At 40.4% G+C, this 20557-nt stretch overlaps 1 protein-coding gene and 1 long non-coding RNA gene across 8 annotated transcripts in view; both read right to left on the bottom strand.

The window, feature by feature from the left end:
- Positions 1–20557, bottom strand: part of LOC309615920 (uncharacterized protein) — a 402693-nt gene that overhangs the window by 307204 nt on the left and 74932 nt on the right. The window lies entirely within an intron of this gene.
- On the bottom strand, positions 9342–19020 carry LOC309615954. The gene is made up of 2 exons (XR_014237172.1): positions 17612–19020; positions 9342–17244 (listed from the first exon to the last, which is right to left on the bottom strand). It is a non-coding gene; the product is annotated as an uncharacterized lncRNA (long non-coding RNA).

The raw sequence follows: 20557 nt of genomic DNA, 5'->3' as shown, positions 1-20557 counted from the left end.
TACTGAAAGTGACAAAAAAAAAAATCATGAGCCTACTCTACATTTCATTTGGAAGCAGAAATATAACATTCCAACTGCACTAAAAATTAGAGCAGAATGTCTCGAAATTTGATTGTCAGGGTTTATGAATAGTAGATGCTGGTGGTGGATGGGACAGTTTTCATGTAATTCAATCAAATTTTTCTACTTCAAGAATCCCTTGTTCTTCTGCTGGAGTGAGACCTACCTATTTCAAGAACAAACGTTCTATGGTTGTTTGTTAAGTTATCATTCCAGGTATTTTGTAACACAAAGATTTGTGTGTCATAAAGACAAAATATCCTGGTCAACTAAAAGAAAGTTATCTTAATATATGTCAATTATGATTCAAGCAGTGAATTTAAGATTTGGCACTTTATAAAAAGTTGTTTTCTCTTGTTTTTGAATAGCAGGGGTTTTTTTCCTGCATGTGTCTGGTCATGCACGCACGAAATCTGCTTGATTTATCTGTATTCTAAGAACATTCGCCTTGAGTCTAGAAGTGTAAACCCCAGATATTGGATCATTGCCACCTTAAGCTCACAGTTAACTGTAGAACTGAGAATGAATCTTGTCTTAATACTGTTATAATACGACTTAATATGAGTTATGGTCGATTCAACATCCCAACTGTAAGAAATCTCAGTTGCCATTAGGGCTAGAAGGTACCCTTGTATTAATGATACTCAGAGAGCCACAAGGGGGTCTGTGACTACTCCCTTTGCCCCTGCAGTTGGTTTAACATTTAGCAAACACCTGCTGAATGAGGGGATACATGGAATACGGTGCGACGGAGGTGCTGGATATTAAAGAGAACTGTGTGAGGATGTTTAGTTTTCACCCAACATCTGTCATTCATCATACCAAGTGACAAGATAAAATTGATTTCATTCTACATGTATTTTAAAGGATAAATAGGCACTTTCAAATATGAATACTACCCTGCCTGGAGTTTGTGTAGCACTTGTTCATCTACTAGATTATAATATCTGCAAGAGAAAGGGACTGACACTTTTTTTAACCATCCAAAGATATGTGGAATGTTGATCCTGCTAGGCTGAGTATAAGAGTACATTAAAAATCCACCTAAAATATAATTCAAACCAAAAAATAGTAGGAGATAAAGATAGGTAGATAAAATGTAGCCTAATTATAAAAGTATTGACTTACACTTCTGGTCATCTAACCATGATCGAGTTAACAAGGATGCATTTACCCACCTGCCTTAATTTTAAAAAGAAAGAAAGCAGGCAAAACATGTGAAACAACAATTTTTCAGACTGTGGACAGCAGGTAGTGTAGGACAGTGGTCTCTGAAAGAAGATAAACAGGGTGAGCTCACAGTGGCCCAGCTCACTCTTGCCTCAAGCCTAGAAAGGGTTTTCCAGCACAGCTGAGGGAGAGGAAAACCACACAGGGCTTGATAGACCCCTTGAGTAGAGGACACAACTGAAAATCAGGAGACCAGGGCAGCTAGAATGAGCAGGGCACAGTACTGTAGAGGAGAGAGGTCAGAAATCCACAGAGGCTCCCATGCTTGAGTCCTGAATAGTGAGTGAGGAAACTACTGAAGCCAGAGAAAGAACCACCAGAAAGGAGCAGGAGGAAAAAATCCCTGGAGTTCACACAGGGCTAGGAAGAGCTCCTCTTCCCACCAACCAGAGTGAAAAGACTTCATCCTACAGGGAGCAAGGAAGAGAGCCCTCAGAATGGTACTGCCTCAGCAGTGCTGCCACGTGACACACAGACTACAGGCTACTCTGCACCTGCCTAAGAAGACCTAAAAGCAAACCTCAGGAGCATCAAACTGATGCCAAGCAACCTAATTGCACCCCAGAGCAAAGCCCAGAAATATTTATAGTACCAGGAAAAAAAAAAAAATTCAGCACTCAACCTTGTACAATTCACAATATTTGGCATTTAATCAAAAGTTATCAGGCATGCAAAGAAGCAAGAAAATATGACCTGTGACCAAGGGGAAAAAAATGAATATAAAGAATCTTAATCATTTGGGATAGTTTGTTTCCTGAAGGGGAGAGTGTAGGGGTCCAGGGGTGAGGAATAAAAGATTTGAATGAAAGATGTAAAAAAAAGAAGCTCAGTTGAAAGTCTTAGGTAGAAAATCTGGAAATGAGGTAATAATGTCCTTCTCAAGAGCTACGGCTCTTGAATAAGGGAGATACGATATCTGTTTTACATGTATGAACCATGGGGCTTGCGTATGGCAAATCATGAAGAAAAAGATGTTTAAAAGCTCCATTGTTTTTTTAACTAATGTAACTTGGAAAAGAATGTGATCATAAGCCAACAAAGGAAAGCTAGAAGATGATAAGATCAGCCTTGGAGAAGTTGAGTGTGAGGTCATTGTGGGTCACATCCAATTGAAGACCGGCCATAGGAGACAAAAAAAAAAAGACGGAAAGAGCAGAGTAGATGGTGCCAGCAACTCTGCCACCTGCTCCTCCTGCTTTCTGAGAGTCGGAAGCCCCAGGGAGCGTGGCTTTGTGGCTATCCTATACGTTGTTGAGTCATCCAAGTTAAATCCGAAGAGGAAACCCCATTCAACAGCACAACTCTATGGAAAAACTAGACTTGTTTCTGGATAACCTGTAATTTTGTGGGGAATTCCCCCTAAAATCGGGCTTCTGGGAAAGGCTGGAAGCTCACGATTTGCATCCTTTGCCTCACCTTGTAGACCCTTGCACTGAGGCTCACTCTTTCTCTCTGGGCCCTGGTCTGCATCTCCTGCTCACCTGTGCCCTCTAGGCCCCTCTGTGAGGGCTCTCTATAGACCAGCTCCAGGCAAGTTCCATCCTGATGGGCCTCATGGCTCCCTTCCTTCTCAGCCTGTGCATAGTGAAATTATTTCCAGCGAGGTGATTACCCTCCCAGGGTATATACCCCATGCTCTAACCTAGGGACCCACAGCCTGGCTAGGAGTACCAAACCAATAAGTTGGCATTTACTCTGGACTTCTGTTTCGTTAACTGAGCTTCACCTGGTTGCTCAGTCAGAAGACTCACAGGCATGCTCTTCCCCTAAATGTCAGATGTAGTTTGCTTTAGTCACTGTTCAGTCCATATTGTGGAAATAAAAAGTGCTGTGATCTCCAAAACTTAGTTTCTCCTTCACAATACTTCTGTGCAAAGTCCTTATATTGTCTCTCAGTGATTATCAGCCTGGAATCAGAGGACTGTAGACTGTACCTATTAGTTTCCACAGTAATCCTGTATATTTTTTTGTGCCTATTTAAATATATTATTCTGAGAAGGTAGCTATAGGTTTCATCAAACTTCCAAAAGCTTCCATGGCACAAGAAAGGTGAAGAAACCCAATGAAAGTAGCTGTCTCATACAGAGCTCTATTCTTGGATTCATTAATATATTTGAAATATGCACTACCTAGTAAGGCATAAGGTAGTTTTAGGGAAGAATGGAAAGTAACAAGATGTGTAAGGCAGTTCACATCTACTTTGGGTGAATAAGCCATATACATGAAATCTATGTAAAAGCGGGACAAAATCACTTTCTACCATATTCCCCTGTTCTATTTTCTCCATAGGTCTAATAATAGTTGACATTATCTCATCTGTTTCCACTCTCCTTGCCTGTTATTTATTGTCTATCTCTCCCACTAGAATATGTCTTATTCACTAAATCTCCAGACCTAGAATAGTGCCTGGCACATAAAGGGAACTCAATAAAGATGTGATGGCTGTATACATGAATAAGTAAATAAATGAACAGAAAGACTAGAGCAATTCTAAGACTAAACTACATCCAGCCAGTACCATGCTAAAACAAAACAAGACAAAACCCTTATGACTCTTCATTTCTAGGTATCCATTTCTTTCTCTCTCCAAAAGCCCACACCGAGAGAAGCCACTTATATTCTCTCCTACTCTCTCTCATCCAGGGAGTTCCCTTCACCCCCTGCCGTGTGCCCTGTTTTCTTCCTTTGTCCTCCTGGACCCACCCTGCTCTCTATGAGTGACCGTCCTCACCAGGCGTCACCAAGAGTGACCAATGTCACTCTTCTCCCAAGCAGCTGCAGCCTCCAGAATTTCTGGGGGATGAAATTCTCCTTGCCACACATCCTTGAAAGGCTAAATTCATAACGTAACACCAACAAGCACCTATGACTTCAAAGAAGGGAAGGATCAGTAGGACCTGGGGTTGTCAAGAAAAACTTCAGAGCAGGAGTGCGACCTGAGCTGGTGCTGGAAGGATTAGGTTTCGAGTTCAGACCAATGGCCTGGCCCAGGGCAGGGCCCCATGCAGAACAGATCAGCATCTGTAGCCCTCACTGGCTGACAAGCCAGACTTTGGAGAAGGGAATTGGAGCTACTATTTAAACAGGCCCAGAAGGATCCTCAGCCCTGTAGGTCTATTCACAGCTTTAGTTCAAATAAAACTGAGCTCGAAATTCTCTTAGTAAACTTCATCACCTCTCAGGCACTTATCCCTGCAGCAAACCGTGGCATATTCCCTGATTTATGAAATCTTTAGAAGGTGCTAAAGGGCCTGGAGGAGGATATTCAATTGCAAATTCCTCAGTGCCTCTCTCTCTGGGACTCTATCATGGCAGGAATGCTAATATTGGGCATTTGACTAGGACTTTCCATGCAAGGTACCCAGAAACTCTTCACACATATTATCTTATTAGAATTCTTAATTAGAATTTTGCATTTTAAAAATGCTTCAGGAAGGCTTCCTGTTCCTCTAACATTTCCCCAGGTTCTAATCCCAAAAGTACCCATCTACACGACCTCATGATACCTGAGCCTACGACCAACAGAGTCACTCTTTTATTTCCAACAGGCCATGTTTTAAATACCAAGGCATTGTCTGGAATGGGTAACATCACAAACAGATAGGCCCAGCTTGGTCTCTTAAAAAGTAGAGAAGTTCCTAAAGAAAGTGAATAAATTAAGATTGTGGGCGGAGAGTAGGAAAAGAGAGGATAAAAGTTTCAGACCATGAAAAGGGGAGAGTGTGGGATGGTTGGGCAGTGAGGCAGCTAAATGAAGTCAGGGAAAGCGATGGGATAAATGGCCAAAGAGAAAGAGATGGTCCCCAAGCCCAAGCTGAGCTTATTGGTGTAGGTGGAACCAACCTAAGTGCTCAGAGCAGCTGTCCAAGAAGTGATGAAACCAGAAGATGCCCTAGAACTCATGTTCTTAGTGATAATTTTAGAAAATATAGAAAAAGAATTTAGCTATAAACAAGACAGAGAGAAAAATTAACCCTGATTCTTCTACCATCTCAACAAAGCTCTGCTATATATACAGTAGAGAGTACAGCAGATTTCCATTCTTCCATAATCTTAGAAATCATTTCCAAGGAGAATTCCCATAAGCATGCTCTCTCCAGTTTCCAAACCCCTCTTCCTTCCTTCTGGAAGCCGGTCGGCATCTCACCTTTTAGCTCTTAGCAGCTCAGACCTGCTTCTACCTTCTCCTGTGGTCTCAGCTTGGTCCCCCTGCCCCCCGCCTTCAGCCCCAGCACAGATCCCCATGGCTCTCCTCCTCTCCTGTCCTCCTAAAGAACAGCAGCTGGTTCCCGATATGACGTTACCATTCCCCTGTGCCCTTCTATCAGCAGCTGAGTTGATGGCACTGAAATTCATCATTCTTCCAAATGTGTGTGCTTTAAAATTAATTTTTTAAGCTCTTTTTTAAAATTAACTTTTAATTCCTAAAATCTACCTCTCAGATATAATCTGCACCTCTCTCATATACTCTGTGTCTTTCTCAGTTTAGTAAGTTAAGCTAGACACATTCTGTTCAAAGAACTGTATGAGAGTGATTATTTCCCTATCAAATTATTCTCATTTGTAGCTGTTTTCACTATGAATAAAAGAAATACCCTAAATTCTATCTTTTCCTTTCCACAATATGTACCCCAATTCTGAGCATCTTCTTTTGAAAATAAAATATTAATCTTGGTTCTTCTCTCCAGACTTCTTTTATAGCCGTATGGTTTTAAATTTTCATGAAAACGTAAACAAAAACTACTGCTTCTTTCTAGAACTGAATATTTTCAATAAAGTCACTTGCCTCAAACTGGGAACCCAGAATAATGAAACATGTGTTTGGCCCCCTGTCAAAAGAAATACTGCTTTCCTGTTCCTCTCACTGCAATTCCCTCAGCCAAGCACTCATCCCTGGGGATCTGTGAAGTTTCCACATCTCACTTACTTCAAGAGCTTAAGAGAAGGAATCTTTCTAAATTACCCAGTACTAAGTGATCAATTTAGGTAAAGTGCTGTCATTTCTTCATTAGAATCATTCTCCGGGACGGAATTATTACTCTCTTCCAATCACCTTCATACTTTTTTGACTTGGATGCAAAGATTAATAGAATAATATGATAAACTGTGAAATAAAACAAACCGCTTTCTTTCTTCTTTCACCAATAAATCTCCTTGTCTTCCTGAGTTACATTTTGTCACTAAAACTAAAGATTCTTTCCTTAGAAATCCATCAAATTAACTATGCCATGCTGTGTAGTGGAAGGCGCATTCAACTAAGTCAAAACACCTTGGTTCTATTCCAGAATCTGCTTCTAATTATGCAGTTCTAATTCCACTGGGTCTCAATTTCCGCATTAGTAAAATGAGCAAGGCAAGCTATATGATTACCACACTCTTTGCAAACTTCATTATTCATTCATTCAGTATTTATTGAAAACCTACTGTATGCCACGCACTGTGGTAGGCATTGGGTATATAAGATGCCTCTAGGAGCCCACATAGCGAATGAGATTGAAATATAAACAATATCCACAGAGGAAAGGGAACTTGGAAGATACATACAGAGGAAATCTAAATATTCCTGGAGATGGGAGTGAGGGTAGTGCAAAAGAGATGACTGTTGGATAGGGACTTGTGGGGTAAGAGGTAGTCCAGCAAACAAAAAGGACAGGATGAGGGGCTGAGGATGGGGAGAATGCCAAACATAGAACAGAGAACGGACAACAAGATAATATATTGCTAGCTCTTTAGGCTTTCTGCAAACGCAGACATATGAGAAGGAATGGCATTTTAGGGATGGTAGAGATGCCTGGGTTAGCTGGAACTCGGTGCACGGTGAGGAATGGCAGTAGAGGAGCCACAGAGAAAAGCTGGGACCACACTGTGTAGGAGCCCTGCGTGCAGCAGGGTTTAGGCTTCACCTGGGCAGTGGGCTGCAGCAAAGGCGTTGAAGCTGCAGAGCACATTGGCAGCAGTGTGGGAATGCACTGGTGATAGCAGGTCTGACAAGATCAGTTGGAACGCTCCTGCAAGACTCTAAGGAAGAGAGAAGGGGGACCCAAGATAAGGAGGTGGCAGTGAGGATGCAGAGGAGGGACCATATACGACAGAGATCTCTGAGGCATAATTGACTGGCCTTGCTGACAATTAAATGTGGGTGGAGAGTGAGGGGAAGGAACTGAGACGATTTGGATGTTGGTCCCGCTCATTAAGGTGGCGTATGAAGGTGGAGGCGCAGTTATGAAAGGCAAGATAAGATGTTCAGCTGGGGCCGTGTAGTGCATGAAGTTGTCTTGAGGACGTGCAGACGGTGCTATCCATCAGGTAGTTGCACAGTCAGGTCTGGAGTTCAGGAAATGGCTCAAGACTTGAAGGTTAAAGGCCTGTAGTTGCCAAGGGGGAGGGGGTGAAGGAGGGATGGAGTGTGAGTTTGGGGTTAGCAGATGCAAACTAGTATATATAGGATGCATAAACAAGGTCCTACTGTATAGAGCAGGGAACTATATTCAATATCCTGTGATAAACCATAATGGAAAAGAATATGAAAAAGAATGAAATGAAAAAGAATGTATATATGTAATATAACTGAATCACTTTGCTGTACAACAGAAATTAACACAACATTGTAAATCAACTATACTTCAATTAAAAAAAAAAACTGCCAAAAAACAAAAAGGACTTGGAGGTTAATATGAACATCAATAATAGTATCTAGATGGTAGAGGTGTTTTGACTTTGCTTCTTCTCCTCATAATGTTTTTCTTACATCCCCTGCACAGTGTTGTTAGGATTCGAGGCTTTTTTGGTTGACTGATTGCTTGAGTGGTTGTGGTATTCCAGCTTCTCAGAAAATTCACAGGACAGAAGGTTGCATTCTCTTGCAATCTGAGGAAGGGTCCTGGCCTTACAAATGGAAGAAATTCTTTTGGAAGGGAAGTAATTCCATCTTTAGAATGGAAGTAAATTCTAAACAAAGCATCCTTGTCTAATGCCATATCACAAGACCATTTCCTAGGATCCTTAGAGAAAAATATCCATAGTTAAGTGTTCAGTGGATAGAGAAAAATGATAGAGCTGTAGGTAGATCCAAAAGAGTATACCAATGAATGTGTAATCTGAAAGTGGGGATTTCACTCCTCACTCAAACACCAAACTGTGCTTTTAAGATTGGTGTCATTTACTGTATGTGCACGTGGGCAAGTGCTGAGGAAGGTGCAGTGGTTTTCAGCCTCAGTGGGACAGACGTAACTGGTGAAAGGTGATAGATGGAGAGAAAATGGCAAGACAAATTTCCAGGCTGTCTGTGCCTTCAAGGTGGGAAAGTTTAAGTTTTAAGGTTTAAGGTAGAGGGATAAAGGTAAAAAGGGAAACAAACTTCCATGTCCCCTGTTCATGCTTAGAAAAGGATGGCTTCCTTATCATTCCAAATACATTTAAAACTTTCATATGGCCCATAATTTAGATAATAAAATTTCTATTGGGGATCTTCCAAGTAATCTATCTGCTGGTAGTTAAAGTCATGAAGCCATGAAAGTAAGTGTTCTCCAAAGAAAATAGATAGAGTGAGAAGGAAAAAGGGTCAGGGATGGAAACAAATAGAACACTAAGACTGGCTCTTAAATTGTTTCAGGTAACAGACCATTAGAGAATCTGTTTATAGCTATGGACCATCTCGCCAGGGGGAAAAAAAAAATGTTAAAAATTTTAGCATGGATTTTAATGGGATTCATTTAATCCAGGATTCAAGGATCCCAAGTCAAGGAAAGAGAGGAGGGCTTCCCTGGTGGCACAGCGGTTAAGAATCCACCTGCAATTCAGGTGACACGGGTTCGAGCCCTGGTCTGGGAAGATCCCACATGCCACAGAGCAACTAAGCCCGTGCGCCACAACTACTGAGCCAGTGCTCTAGAGCCTGCGAGCCACAACTACTGAGCCCGTGTGCCACAACTACTGAAGCCCGCGCACCTAGAGCCCGTACTCTGCAACAAAAGAAGCCACCGCAATGAGAAGCCCACTCACCACAACGAAGACCCAATGCAGGCAAAAATTAATTAATTAATTAATTTAAAAAAAAAAGAAGCTACTATAGTGTTTCTGTGCATGAAGAGAGAGACACTGAGAATTGGAAAGTGTATGTACAAAATGTTACCTGTCAATTATACCTCAATAAAACAATGTATATATTGTACATTCCTTACATGAGATTCCATGCATACACAACTCCATAACATGGAAAACTATAAAGCAATAAAAATAAGCTACGGATTTATGCTATACCATGGATGAATCTTAAACATTATACTATGTCAAAGAAGGTACACACAAAACAAGACAATGCGTTGTAAGATTCCATTTATATAATGTCCAGAAAAGGCAAATTTAGAGAAACAGAAAGCAGATCAGTAATTGCCTAGGACTGGGAATAGGAGTGCGTCCTCCCTACAAACAGACGTGAGGGAATTCAAGTCATTGAGTTGAACATTTATGGGTGAAAATTGTTTGTACAATACACCTTGATAAAGCTCTTTTTAAAAAGATGTCTCTAGAAGCAAATGAGCACCTCAGGATTTTTAAATGGAGCTTGGATATTTGGTAGGCATTGTTTCATGATATTTGGAATTTACATTATAAAATCCTTCTGTATCAAGTTTTGGACAATCAGATTGGTTCTTTTCAAGGAATCCTATTACATCAAGCTGCTGGACTGAAGTTGTAATTGTAAAGGAGATTAGTCTAACAACGATCTTCCATTAAGTACTCTAGAAATCTTTGCAGTAACTTCCTGTGGTCAGGAGGGAATGTGTGACTGTGTGTGGTTGATATTCCATGGGAATGCCTCCATTGTGCTACTATTCCTTGGATAGTTGAAGTGGTTTGGCTTAACACAAATAATTTTTTGTCCTTGGTAAGAATTTGCTTAAGTAGAACCATCATCATTACACCATTAGGTTGAATTTTAGGACTTAAGCTTGTTTTGCTGGCTTTTGGTCCATTTATATTTGGCTTTCTTAGGAATTAACCACAAACCATTAGTGAAAACAATACAGAGGCCTGGAGGAAGTCTGGGCAAAAACAGTTGAGGAAGTCCTTAGCAAAGTTTCTCAGACTTTTTCCTTGAGTTCTCCAAATACATTGACAAATTAATGATCTCTATTAAAAAATCATTAAAAAGAGAAAACGTCTGGAACTATTTCCAGAGGATCCTCTGAACTCTCCTTACATTCTTCCCTCCTCCATTCCCTGTTCCAGGACACAACACCCCACTAGATACACGTGGCAAGATGCCAAGACTGTATTAATTTTTAAAAGAAAAACAAAATTAAGTCCTAGCATCTATACAGAAAGAGGAAAGATCTGGAAGCCTCTTTTAAGTATGCCTGAAATCTACTCTGCCACTACCTCCAAGATTCTGATTAGTGCAGTGAGGAGGGATGTAAGAATATTTTGCCAATGGGGTAAGGCTGTCTTTGGAAGAGTCTGACATAACCCTCGGGTGGGAGAGGGAGGACGTGTGGATTCCAGGTGAGGGTGGAGGGTAGCACGTGTTCTTTGAAAAATCTACCTAGATTAGTTTGCTCATAGGAGTTAGATATTTCCTCAATACTCCCACCATATCACTCTGAATATAGCTCCAAAATATAAATATTTTTGTGTTTATCATATTGTATTGTTGTCTTTCTCCCTCTAGAGATACAACTGTAATCTAACACAGGGCTCTCTCCGCAGTTCCTGGCACACTGCCTTTCAAAGGGTGTGTTCTAATGTATCTAATAAAACTGTAGAAAGGTTGTTAGAGAAGGTTTTGTAAATAAAAGTAATTATGAAGTGAAATGAATTTATTGGAACAATGACATTGATTAACAACACATTTTACCTGGAGAAAGAATGTTATCATTAAGATTTTTCCATCAGATTTTGTACTCAGTAGCCACATATTTGTTTTTGTAAGCCAGATGCTTATGTTAATGTGCAGCATACTATATGCCTTTAGCATCAAAAAGAGTCATGTTCTAGCTAGGAGTTTCTCTAATTAATGTCATGCCAAAGAAACGTTCAAGCATGCCTTCATAATGCTTGTGTAAAATTTCTTCCTGGTCATTATATTATGTCAAGTCTAAATATAGGATTTGCTGTATGTAGTGTTCTTAATTCTTTGTGTTGTGCCTTGTATCTATAGCTGTTGCCACTTGTTTTGCAAACCGGTCAATCTGTTATGGTGGTGTCAATCTTTGGAGTTACATAATAGTTTCTCCTTAAAGGTGAAAGGCACCATACCAATATCATAAAATATTTAGATCTGATAGAACACTTTATAATTAGACGCAATGTGCATTTGGAAAAGCCTAATAAAATGTACCCAATAAGAAATATAATAAACCAAGCCTGTAAGACCATCTCTTACTCTGTGTAACGCTTAACTCAACATCATGATTTTCACAGGAAAGTTGAACTCTAATGACTGAAGGGTCACTAGTAAGAGAAGGAAGGGGAATAGATGCAATCACTTCCCAACACTTTTATGAAGCTGATTTCCATTACGCTCAAAGCATATTAAGAGAATGTATTGATTAAATAAGTTACCACTAGTTATTTCATCACACAGTTAAACAACAGGAAAACTAGACCAACTGATACAGATCTGCCCATGAACACATAGCAGAGGAAATGGCCACATTCCACTCACTGCCATTTGGTGACACCTCATTGAAACACAGATAAGGAACAAGAGAAATGGTTGTGAACTTTCTTTATCCCGGATAGTTAAGAGGATGTTTACTTCCACTCACCTTAATGACTACATATCAGAAGTTCCTCTATATCTGACCTAAAGTAAACAGATCTTTTTATGATTGATTTCACTACAATTTCAGCTTTTATGAAGACTCTGTTGAATCTGAAGCCTAGCCAGATGTGAATGGTCCTTAAGCAACGAGGGAGCTCAAATGCCCAAGTAGGTAGATAGCATGGCTCCTTGTTCAAACACATTTTTCCTAAGTGATCCACAGTGATGGCAGGAGAGAAAATGATGTCTCTTAGAAAGTCATGACTTGGCTAAAGTTAAACTAGCCTTAATAAAGAGCCTAAGAGAGAGGAACTCAAAAGAATGTTTGAAAAGCTGTCTTAGAGAAACTCAACTAATCCTATTCAATTGTTAGGTGTCTCAGAAGGAAAAAGTGGGGAAATCTACATTTGGGAGTCTCTTTAAACCTTCTAAAATAAAATGGTGATCACAGGTTGACTACAACTGAAGTGTTTAATTAAAGGACTTCATTTTTAAATCCATATTTCAAGGTATACGTAATTTATATGCTTCTTTTCCTAATGTACTTTTGGAGAACTATATGATGCGAAAGAGATATGAGACATTTTTTACCAAATCTTTTTCCCTAAGAATTAGTAAGTAGTAGGTGTTTTGACTGGTAAAGATGAACCTAAATTTATTCTAAACTCAGAATAAATTCGACTAATGAAAATTGGATTTTGCTCATGGCCAAATGATTAGTTCATTCCTTGAGTTGATATTTTAATTCTCTAAAAACGTTATGTTGTTGTAAATTGCTAGACTTCCATTTGTTCAATGTGCTCTACTTTAGAATAACCCTCTCTCCACCTACCCTAAAACCGAGCGTTGCTGTATGAGGAACGAGCTTGGGGTCTATTAAGCAGACCCGGAGTGGAACCCAGATTTTTGTCACCTACTCATGGCGTGACCTGAGAAGAGTGCTTAACTTTTCATAGGCTCAGTTATTTCATCTGTAAGAGGAGGACAATAATAACTGCCCCCAGAAATTAACTATAAAAATTAAATGAGATAACATATTTAGAGTGTTAGGCACATATTAGATCGTTAATAAATATCATTTTGCTTTCTTCTTCTTCTTGTAACATTGAAAATAATACATTTTAATATATCTAATGGGTTTTTATGTCCAGAATTGTATTGATACTATAGGACACAGTAGACTAAGAGAAAGTACCTATTTGCAAGGGGCTTACACTTCTGTGTAGGTAAGAAGTTGTAAAAAATAAGGCAATGTTTTCCTCTCTCACCACTCCACTTTGTTTCATCCCCTCCACACCTTTGGTAGGAAAAGGAACTTTCATAATAATAATTCATAGAAACTATACTTTGAGAGAATGTTAATATTAGCAAGAGAGAGAAACTTTGGATTTATAATCATCTACTCTACAGAATAAGAAACAAAACAAAAGCCGGCCCTTTAGGAGTACCGTTAGCATCTACAACACAAAATTAGAAGGGATTACAGACTTGTTGGGGGGGGGGGAGGGATGGATTGGGAGTTTGGGATTAGCAGATGCAAACTATTATATATAGAATGAGTAAACAACAAGGTCCTACTGGATAGCACAGGGAACTATATTCAATATCCTGTGAGAAACCATAATGGAAAAGAATATGAAAAAGAATGTATATGTATGTAGAACTGAATCACTTTGCTGTACAACAGAAATTAACACAACATTGTAAATCAACTATACTTCAATAAAATTAATTTTTTAAAAAAATTAGAAGGGGGTTTTCTCTCTATTTTTACATGAAAACCAGCGATAGTCTAGCACCCTCCAAGAGTACTGGCTTTGAAAGAATTGGAATGTAACACCTTTGCCATGGACACAGATTCTCATGATGGATCGCACTCACTGCTAAAAAAAAAGAGATACCTAGAGCCATTTCAATTGCAGAGGACATCCACAAAAGGAAGGCAGAGGGAGAGAGAAAGAATATGGTAGATGCTACTTGTAGACTGCAGCAAACAGATTGGTTGGTTCCCCTTTGGAGACTTCAGGAATACTTGAGTGCACAGGGGTTTTCAGGAAGGTCTTCAGTTCTGCAAGTTGCAGCTGAAACAGGTCAAATTTGTAATGATAATACCAAATGCTATCTGCCAGACATCATTCAATATGATTTACTCACATTAACTCGTGTGAACCCCCCAACTACCCTAAGAGGTAGGCACTATTATCATCCGCATCATACAAATCAAGGAACTGAAACTCAGGGTGGTTAAGTGGTTTGACCAAGGGCAGGTAGCTAGTGAGCTGTAGAGCTGGCCCTTGTAGGCAGGCCACAAGGGCTCCAGGATCCACATTCTTAACCACTGTGCTACACAGCGAAGTTGGTTAAGCTTGAGACTGAAAGTTAGGGATATAGACAATACACCTCCGATTTTGTGAAACTGAATATACAGTATATAAAGCAAAGATGAAAAAATACAAGCAAATGTTTACAACATTTACCTCTGATGGTGGCTTTACCTAAAGGTGGCTTGTAGAATTTTTCTTTATGTACGTTTTTGGATATTATTCAACATTCCTGTCAATAAGAATAACTGACATTAGAAGTCATTTTAAAAGGAAACTTTATAATAACTACACTAACTTTTCCTTACACAGTTCTTTTGTTTGTGGTACCTTATTAAGCTAATCCCCAAATCTTAATTTTATAAACGTCATAATGGAGGAAAGTACAGATTCCATTTCATAGGCAAAGAAAACAAAGACAGAAATTATTTACTCAACAGTAACTAATGTCCTGATGGACAAATATTTGGAATACAGCCACTAGTGTTTGCCAACTATTTATCAGATTTTTAAACTAAGTACCTGAAAAGAAGAGGCAGAAAAAGTGAAATAAATATCTGAAACACCATGAAGAAACTTAATGCAGAATTTAAAATAAAACCTAAGTTTCATGGGTGCAAAACTAATAATTCTGAGGAATTCTGAACTTACTATGGATTGAAGCTCTAGTGATGCAATGAGGACTCACACTTTCACTGGGATGGTCCTGGATTTCAGTGGACTATGTCGCAGATCCTTAAAGAGACATTGTTCTATATTCTCCTATGAAGGCAGACTCTGGGGTGTTGTAAGGTATAGCATCACACCACTTGACACCTAGAGCAGAGGTGTCCAATGGAACATTCTATATCTGCCCCGTCCAATACAATAGCCACTAGTCACACGTGGCTATGGAGCACTTGAAATGTGGCTAGTGTGACTAAGAAACTAAACTTTTAAGTGTATTCAGTTGTAACTAACTTAAATAGCCATGTGTGACTGGAGGCTGCCATCTTGGACAGCACAGATCTATAGCTTTCCCACATATTATCAGTTTTTGGCCAGTTTCTCCTATTCATTTTTTATTGAAGTATAGTTGACTCACAATATTGTATTCATTTCAGGTGTACAGCAGAGTGATTCAATTATATATATTCTTTTTCAGATTCTTTTCCATTTTCGATTATTATAAGATATTGAATATAGTTTCCTGTGCTATACAGTAAATCCTTGTTGTTTATTTTATGTATAGAAGTGTGTATCTGTTAATCACCTACTCCTAATTTATCTCTCTCTCCCTTTTCCCTGTTGGTAGCGATAAATTTGTTTTCTGTGTCTGTGAGTCCGTTTCTCTTTTGTAAATAAGTTCATTTGTATCATTTTTTTTAGATTCCACATATAATTGATATCACATGATATTTATCTTTCTCTGACTTACTTCACTTAGTATAATACTCTCTAGGGCTATCCATGTTGCTGCAGATGGCAATATTTTGTTCTTTTTCATGGCTGAGTAATATTCCATTGTATCTATGTACCACATCTTCTTTACCCATTCATCTGTTGATGAACATTTAGGTTGCTTCAATGTCTTGTCTATCGTAAATAGCGCTGCTATGAACATTGGGGTGCATGTATCTTTTCAAATTAAAGTTTTCGTCTCTTCCGGATATATGCCCAGGAGTGGGACTGCTGGATCACATAGTAATTCTATTTTTAGTTTTCTGAGGAATCTCCATACTGTTTTCCATAGTGGCTGCACCAATTTACATTTCCACCAACAATGGAAACCCTATTCCTTTTTCATACATAAATATATATATAATATCAATTCTACCATATTAATAGCTTCAAATAATTGATGTTCTTTCTCTCTCCCATTTCCTAAGCTACCAAAGTCTAGCCCTTAAAATATATACTTGGGCAAAATTCTCCAAAATCATCCCCTATAGAATGAAGTTTATTAGAGATTCTGAAGTAAGACTGTCAAGTTGATGGAACATGTGCTTACGTTCCTACCTCACAGGAAGATGGTGCTTCATCTTAGTCAAGCTCAAACAAGTGTCTCTTTTTTAATAACAGTTTTTTTGAGATAGAATTCACATACCATAAACTTCACCCCTTCAGAGAATATAGTTCAATGGTTTTTAGTACATTCAGCGTTGTTCAACCATCACCACTAATTTTAGAACATTTTCTTCACCCCAAAAAGAATCCCTAAACCCCTTAACAAGGACCCCTCACTCCCCACTACCTCAAGCCCCTGGCAGCCACCGATCTACTTTTGGTCTTGGTACTCTTGTCAAAGCATCACATTCTTTGAGCAACAAATCTGTACCAAGTAATCTTCGTTTTTCTTCTCTCTTCTTCTTTTCCGTGTATTTTTAATTTTCTTAACCATTTTAAACTGCTACATTGCCCTGAATTTCTCCTTGCCTATCCAGCTCAGTGACACTCATGTGCCAGGGCTCTTTAATCCACCTACATTCAATGTCTTTTTTTTTTTTTTAATTCTTTTAAGTCTATGGCTCAGAGGCAACGGTTCTTTTATCATCAAAATAGGCCAAGTGAGGAAACGAGTTCATGCGTAACAGTCTGGGATTTTAAGAGTCTGGGACTGGTGGGGAAAGGACAGGTAGAATGAAAGTGTGTCTCGACTTCACTTTCATAAGCCGTCTGAATGGTGTTATTCCGCTCCCATCCGCAGTTCCATCTGGTACCATTCCAGTTCTCAGCATCTGCAACAAGACCTGGCATATAGCACCTCTGCCATAAATCATCGCTGAGTGAAGGAAGGAATACACGTACTTCTTTATGACATGTTTAGAGGCTTATTCCTCCCATACAGCTACCCAGCTAGACTATCATTAATTTCCCTTCAAAAATTACCTATTAGGGCTTCCCTGGTGGCGCAGTGGTTGAGAGTCTGCCTGCCAATGCAGGGGACACGGGTTCGAGCCCTGGTCTGGGAAGATCCCACATGCCACGGAGCAACTGGGCCCGTGAGCCACAATTACTGAGCCTGCGCGTCTGGAGCCTGTGCTCCGCAACGGGAGAGGCCACGATAGTGAGAGGCCCGCGCACCGCGATGAAGAGTGGCCCCCGCTCGCCGCAACTAGAGAAAGCCCTCGCACAGAAACGAAGACCCAACACAGCCAAAAATAAATAAATAAATAAATAAATAAATAAATTTACAAAATAAATAAATAAATAAAGGGACTCTCCTTTGAGATTAGTATTTAAAAAAAAAAATTACCTATTAAATGGCATCCTGATGCCATATGTAATGTACAGAGATATGTCAACTGGGGTGTGTTTCCTAGATTGCTGAATTCAGTGAATTCTCAGAATTCTTCTCTTTGGTGAGCACCAAATTATAAGGAAGGAAGTCCCCGAAAATAGTGGCTTATATGCTTTTCCCCACAGAACATGAAACTATAAATACCTTCACACATAACTCACGTTGGTTCTCTCATGAATGTTTGTTGGCACCTTTGTCCTAGTTTATCCCCAGACCAGACTTCTTCAGCATGCCTGGCATATAGGATTCCATATAGCAGAGGATTCCAGCCTCTGTGATGTTCTCACCGTGCAGACAGGTGAGGGGAAGGAAGAGAGGTGTTGGGAGGGAGATACAAGTCTCCACATACATCTTCCTTTCAGTTCAAGTATGAAAATGGAGATAAAAAGCCAAACCTGCAGACACACTGAACTCGGCTGGAGCCAAGAGTTACCTTTGAGATCGGCAGTTCCAAAAGGCATCACCAGGCATCCTCCTGGTAATTGCCAGGTGGGAAATGTCATCCCGTTGCTTGTGACAGACACGGAGCAGCTGTGCTTTGCAGAGGGTGAACAGAGGCTGGCCCTGAGCGGTAACGACGGCGGGCCAGCTGCGGCCTGGGCTCCCTTTCCTCCCCACAAGCCTCTCCCGCTCAGTGCTTGCCAAACACCCCGGTGATTAATCACCCTGGAGAAGTGGGTCTAAAACGGCTGAAATTGCCTGTTGAAGATTAACTGAATCTATCAGATTTCCAGCCAGAATTAGGGGGTAGGGGTGCAGCGGGGCTGAAGGGTGTCTTTTCATTGGGGAAAGATTCTCAGCCAGATTCCTTGCAAAGCTCTCAGGCTGGTCATTCCAATCCTGACTGAAATTTAGAGCCTCTTCCAGCCAGAAATCCTTATTCTTGAGGGAGAGACGGAGAAAGGACATACTGTATTTATTTGCATTTATGAATTCCTGGTGTGGAATCGAAGGTGTACAGCTCAAGCTAATACAGGTGGCCCTGTGGCCTCAACTGCCATCTGAAGAGTAACTTGTACGTAGTCTGCCTACTGTTTGTATAAAACAGCTATTCTGCACCAACACTCACCCTTCCCTGGGTGGAGAATTTCAGCCTCTGTCAGGGGTCCTGGGCCGGAAGTCTCCCCCTCGGGGGAAGGTGGGCCTCCCAGCTGCGCTTGAAGGGCTAGTCTCGGCCCTCTGAGAAAGACACAGCCTCTAGAGTCACACTGCCTTGGGCAGAGGAACTGCTTAGGCCACACACTGCAAAACCATCGGCTGCCAGGGAGCTGTGTGGCACTCACCCACCCTACGCCTGAGGCCAAAGGCTTGTGGTGACCCCAGCCCCGGCATGGGGGTGATGGGCAGTAGGCATCTCCTAGGGTACCTCTGATCTCAGGACCCTGAGTGGTGGGTCTTGGGTAACCCCTAGGGTATCTTTATATCCGTATATTGTCATTGTCCTTAAATACCCCAGCTTCAGGCCAACATGGAAGTCTCCAGAGACTGTCACTTCACAGAGGGAAATGATCGTGTCTTCTTTCTAACCTCAGAATGTCTCATTCGACTCTCTGTCTGCTCATTCCTTTACAAGTGCCATCACGGGGCTTCCCTGGTGGCGCAGCGGTTGAGAATCTGCCTGCCAATGCAGGGGACACGGGTTCGAGCCCTGGTCTGGGAAGATCCCACATGCCGCGGAGCAACTAGGTCCGTGAGCCACAACTACTGAGCCTGCGCGTCTGGAGCCTGTGCTCCGCAACAAGAGAGGCCACGATAGTGAGAGGCCCGCACACCGCGATGAAGAGTGGCCCCCGCTTGCCGCAACTAGGGGAAGCCCTCGCACAGAAACGAAGACCCAACACAGCCAAAAATAAATAAATAAATAAACAAAAATTAAAAAAAAAAAATTGTCACCACGACATGATCTACAGGCAAGCTAACTTCTTTCTATTTTAATCTGTTCATTTACGTAACATTGACTTCTGCCAAACATGCTGTTGTTTTTATTTCAAAAGCTATGTTCACATAAATATCTTCTTAATAACATACGTATTTCTAAATAACACCTAAGGCATATATGGACCACCCTTAAAATAGAATAGCCCTTTATGTTTTTATGTGGGGAAAGAAACCCCATATATACTAGAAGGCGAAAAAGCGAAAACAGAATGTTTTGAATGAGCTCATTTCCTGAAAGATAGTCACACATAGAGAGAAAATAATTGGGCAGAATATGCATTAAGTTGTTGACAGCAGCTGTTTCTATGAGGAAAGATTATTGAGAACTTTTACTTCCTACATTTTTAATGCCTGTAATATCTGAAGTGTTTTTAACAGATCTTGGTAGTTGGAAAAACAATTAAGATAAAAGTAACTGCCAGGCAAAGCCGATCATTAGCTGTGATTTAAGAACAGAGAAAGCTTAAGGCCCTAGGGCCTCACCACTCAGAATGTGGCCCCCAGGATACAAACAGCAGGTCACCTTGGTGCTTCTTAGAAATCCCGAATCTTAGGCCCCTTTTTACGTTTATATTCATATCTACATTTAAGTGGAAGAAAGCATGGTCTGCCCATATTAACTATTACCTCCTTCACCTGATGCATGTGATTCCTTTTTATAGTAATAAAAATAATTTTCAGAACTTAGAAAAATATCTACAGCTATTTTATTTTATAACTTGTACTAAGAGATAAACATATTTTTGTTAGAACAGATCTTCAACCATTCAATGATGATGGGCTAGGCTCCCACTGAAAGGGAGGCACTGCTCTCTTCACTGAGAAGGGCAAGACTGAATCCATGTCCTCCAAGTAAAAGAGACAGGAATAAGCAGTCGGATGGAAAATGTGTAAAAATGGTATAAATAGGACTGCCCTGGTGGCGCAGTGGTTAAGAATCCGCCTGCCAATGCAGGGGACACG

Source organism: Balaenoptera borealis, assembly GCF_965194805.1.
Source record: "Balaenoptera borealis genome assembly, chromosome: 18".
Taxonomy (NCBI): domain Eukaryota; kingdom Metazoa; phylum Chordata; class Mammalia; order Artiodactyla; family Balaenopteridae; genus Balaenoptera; species Balaenoptera borealis.
This window is presented reverse-complemented; position numbering and strand designations above follow the sequence as displayed.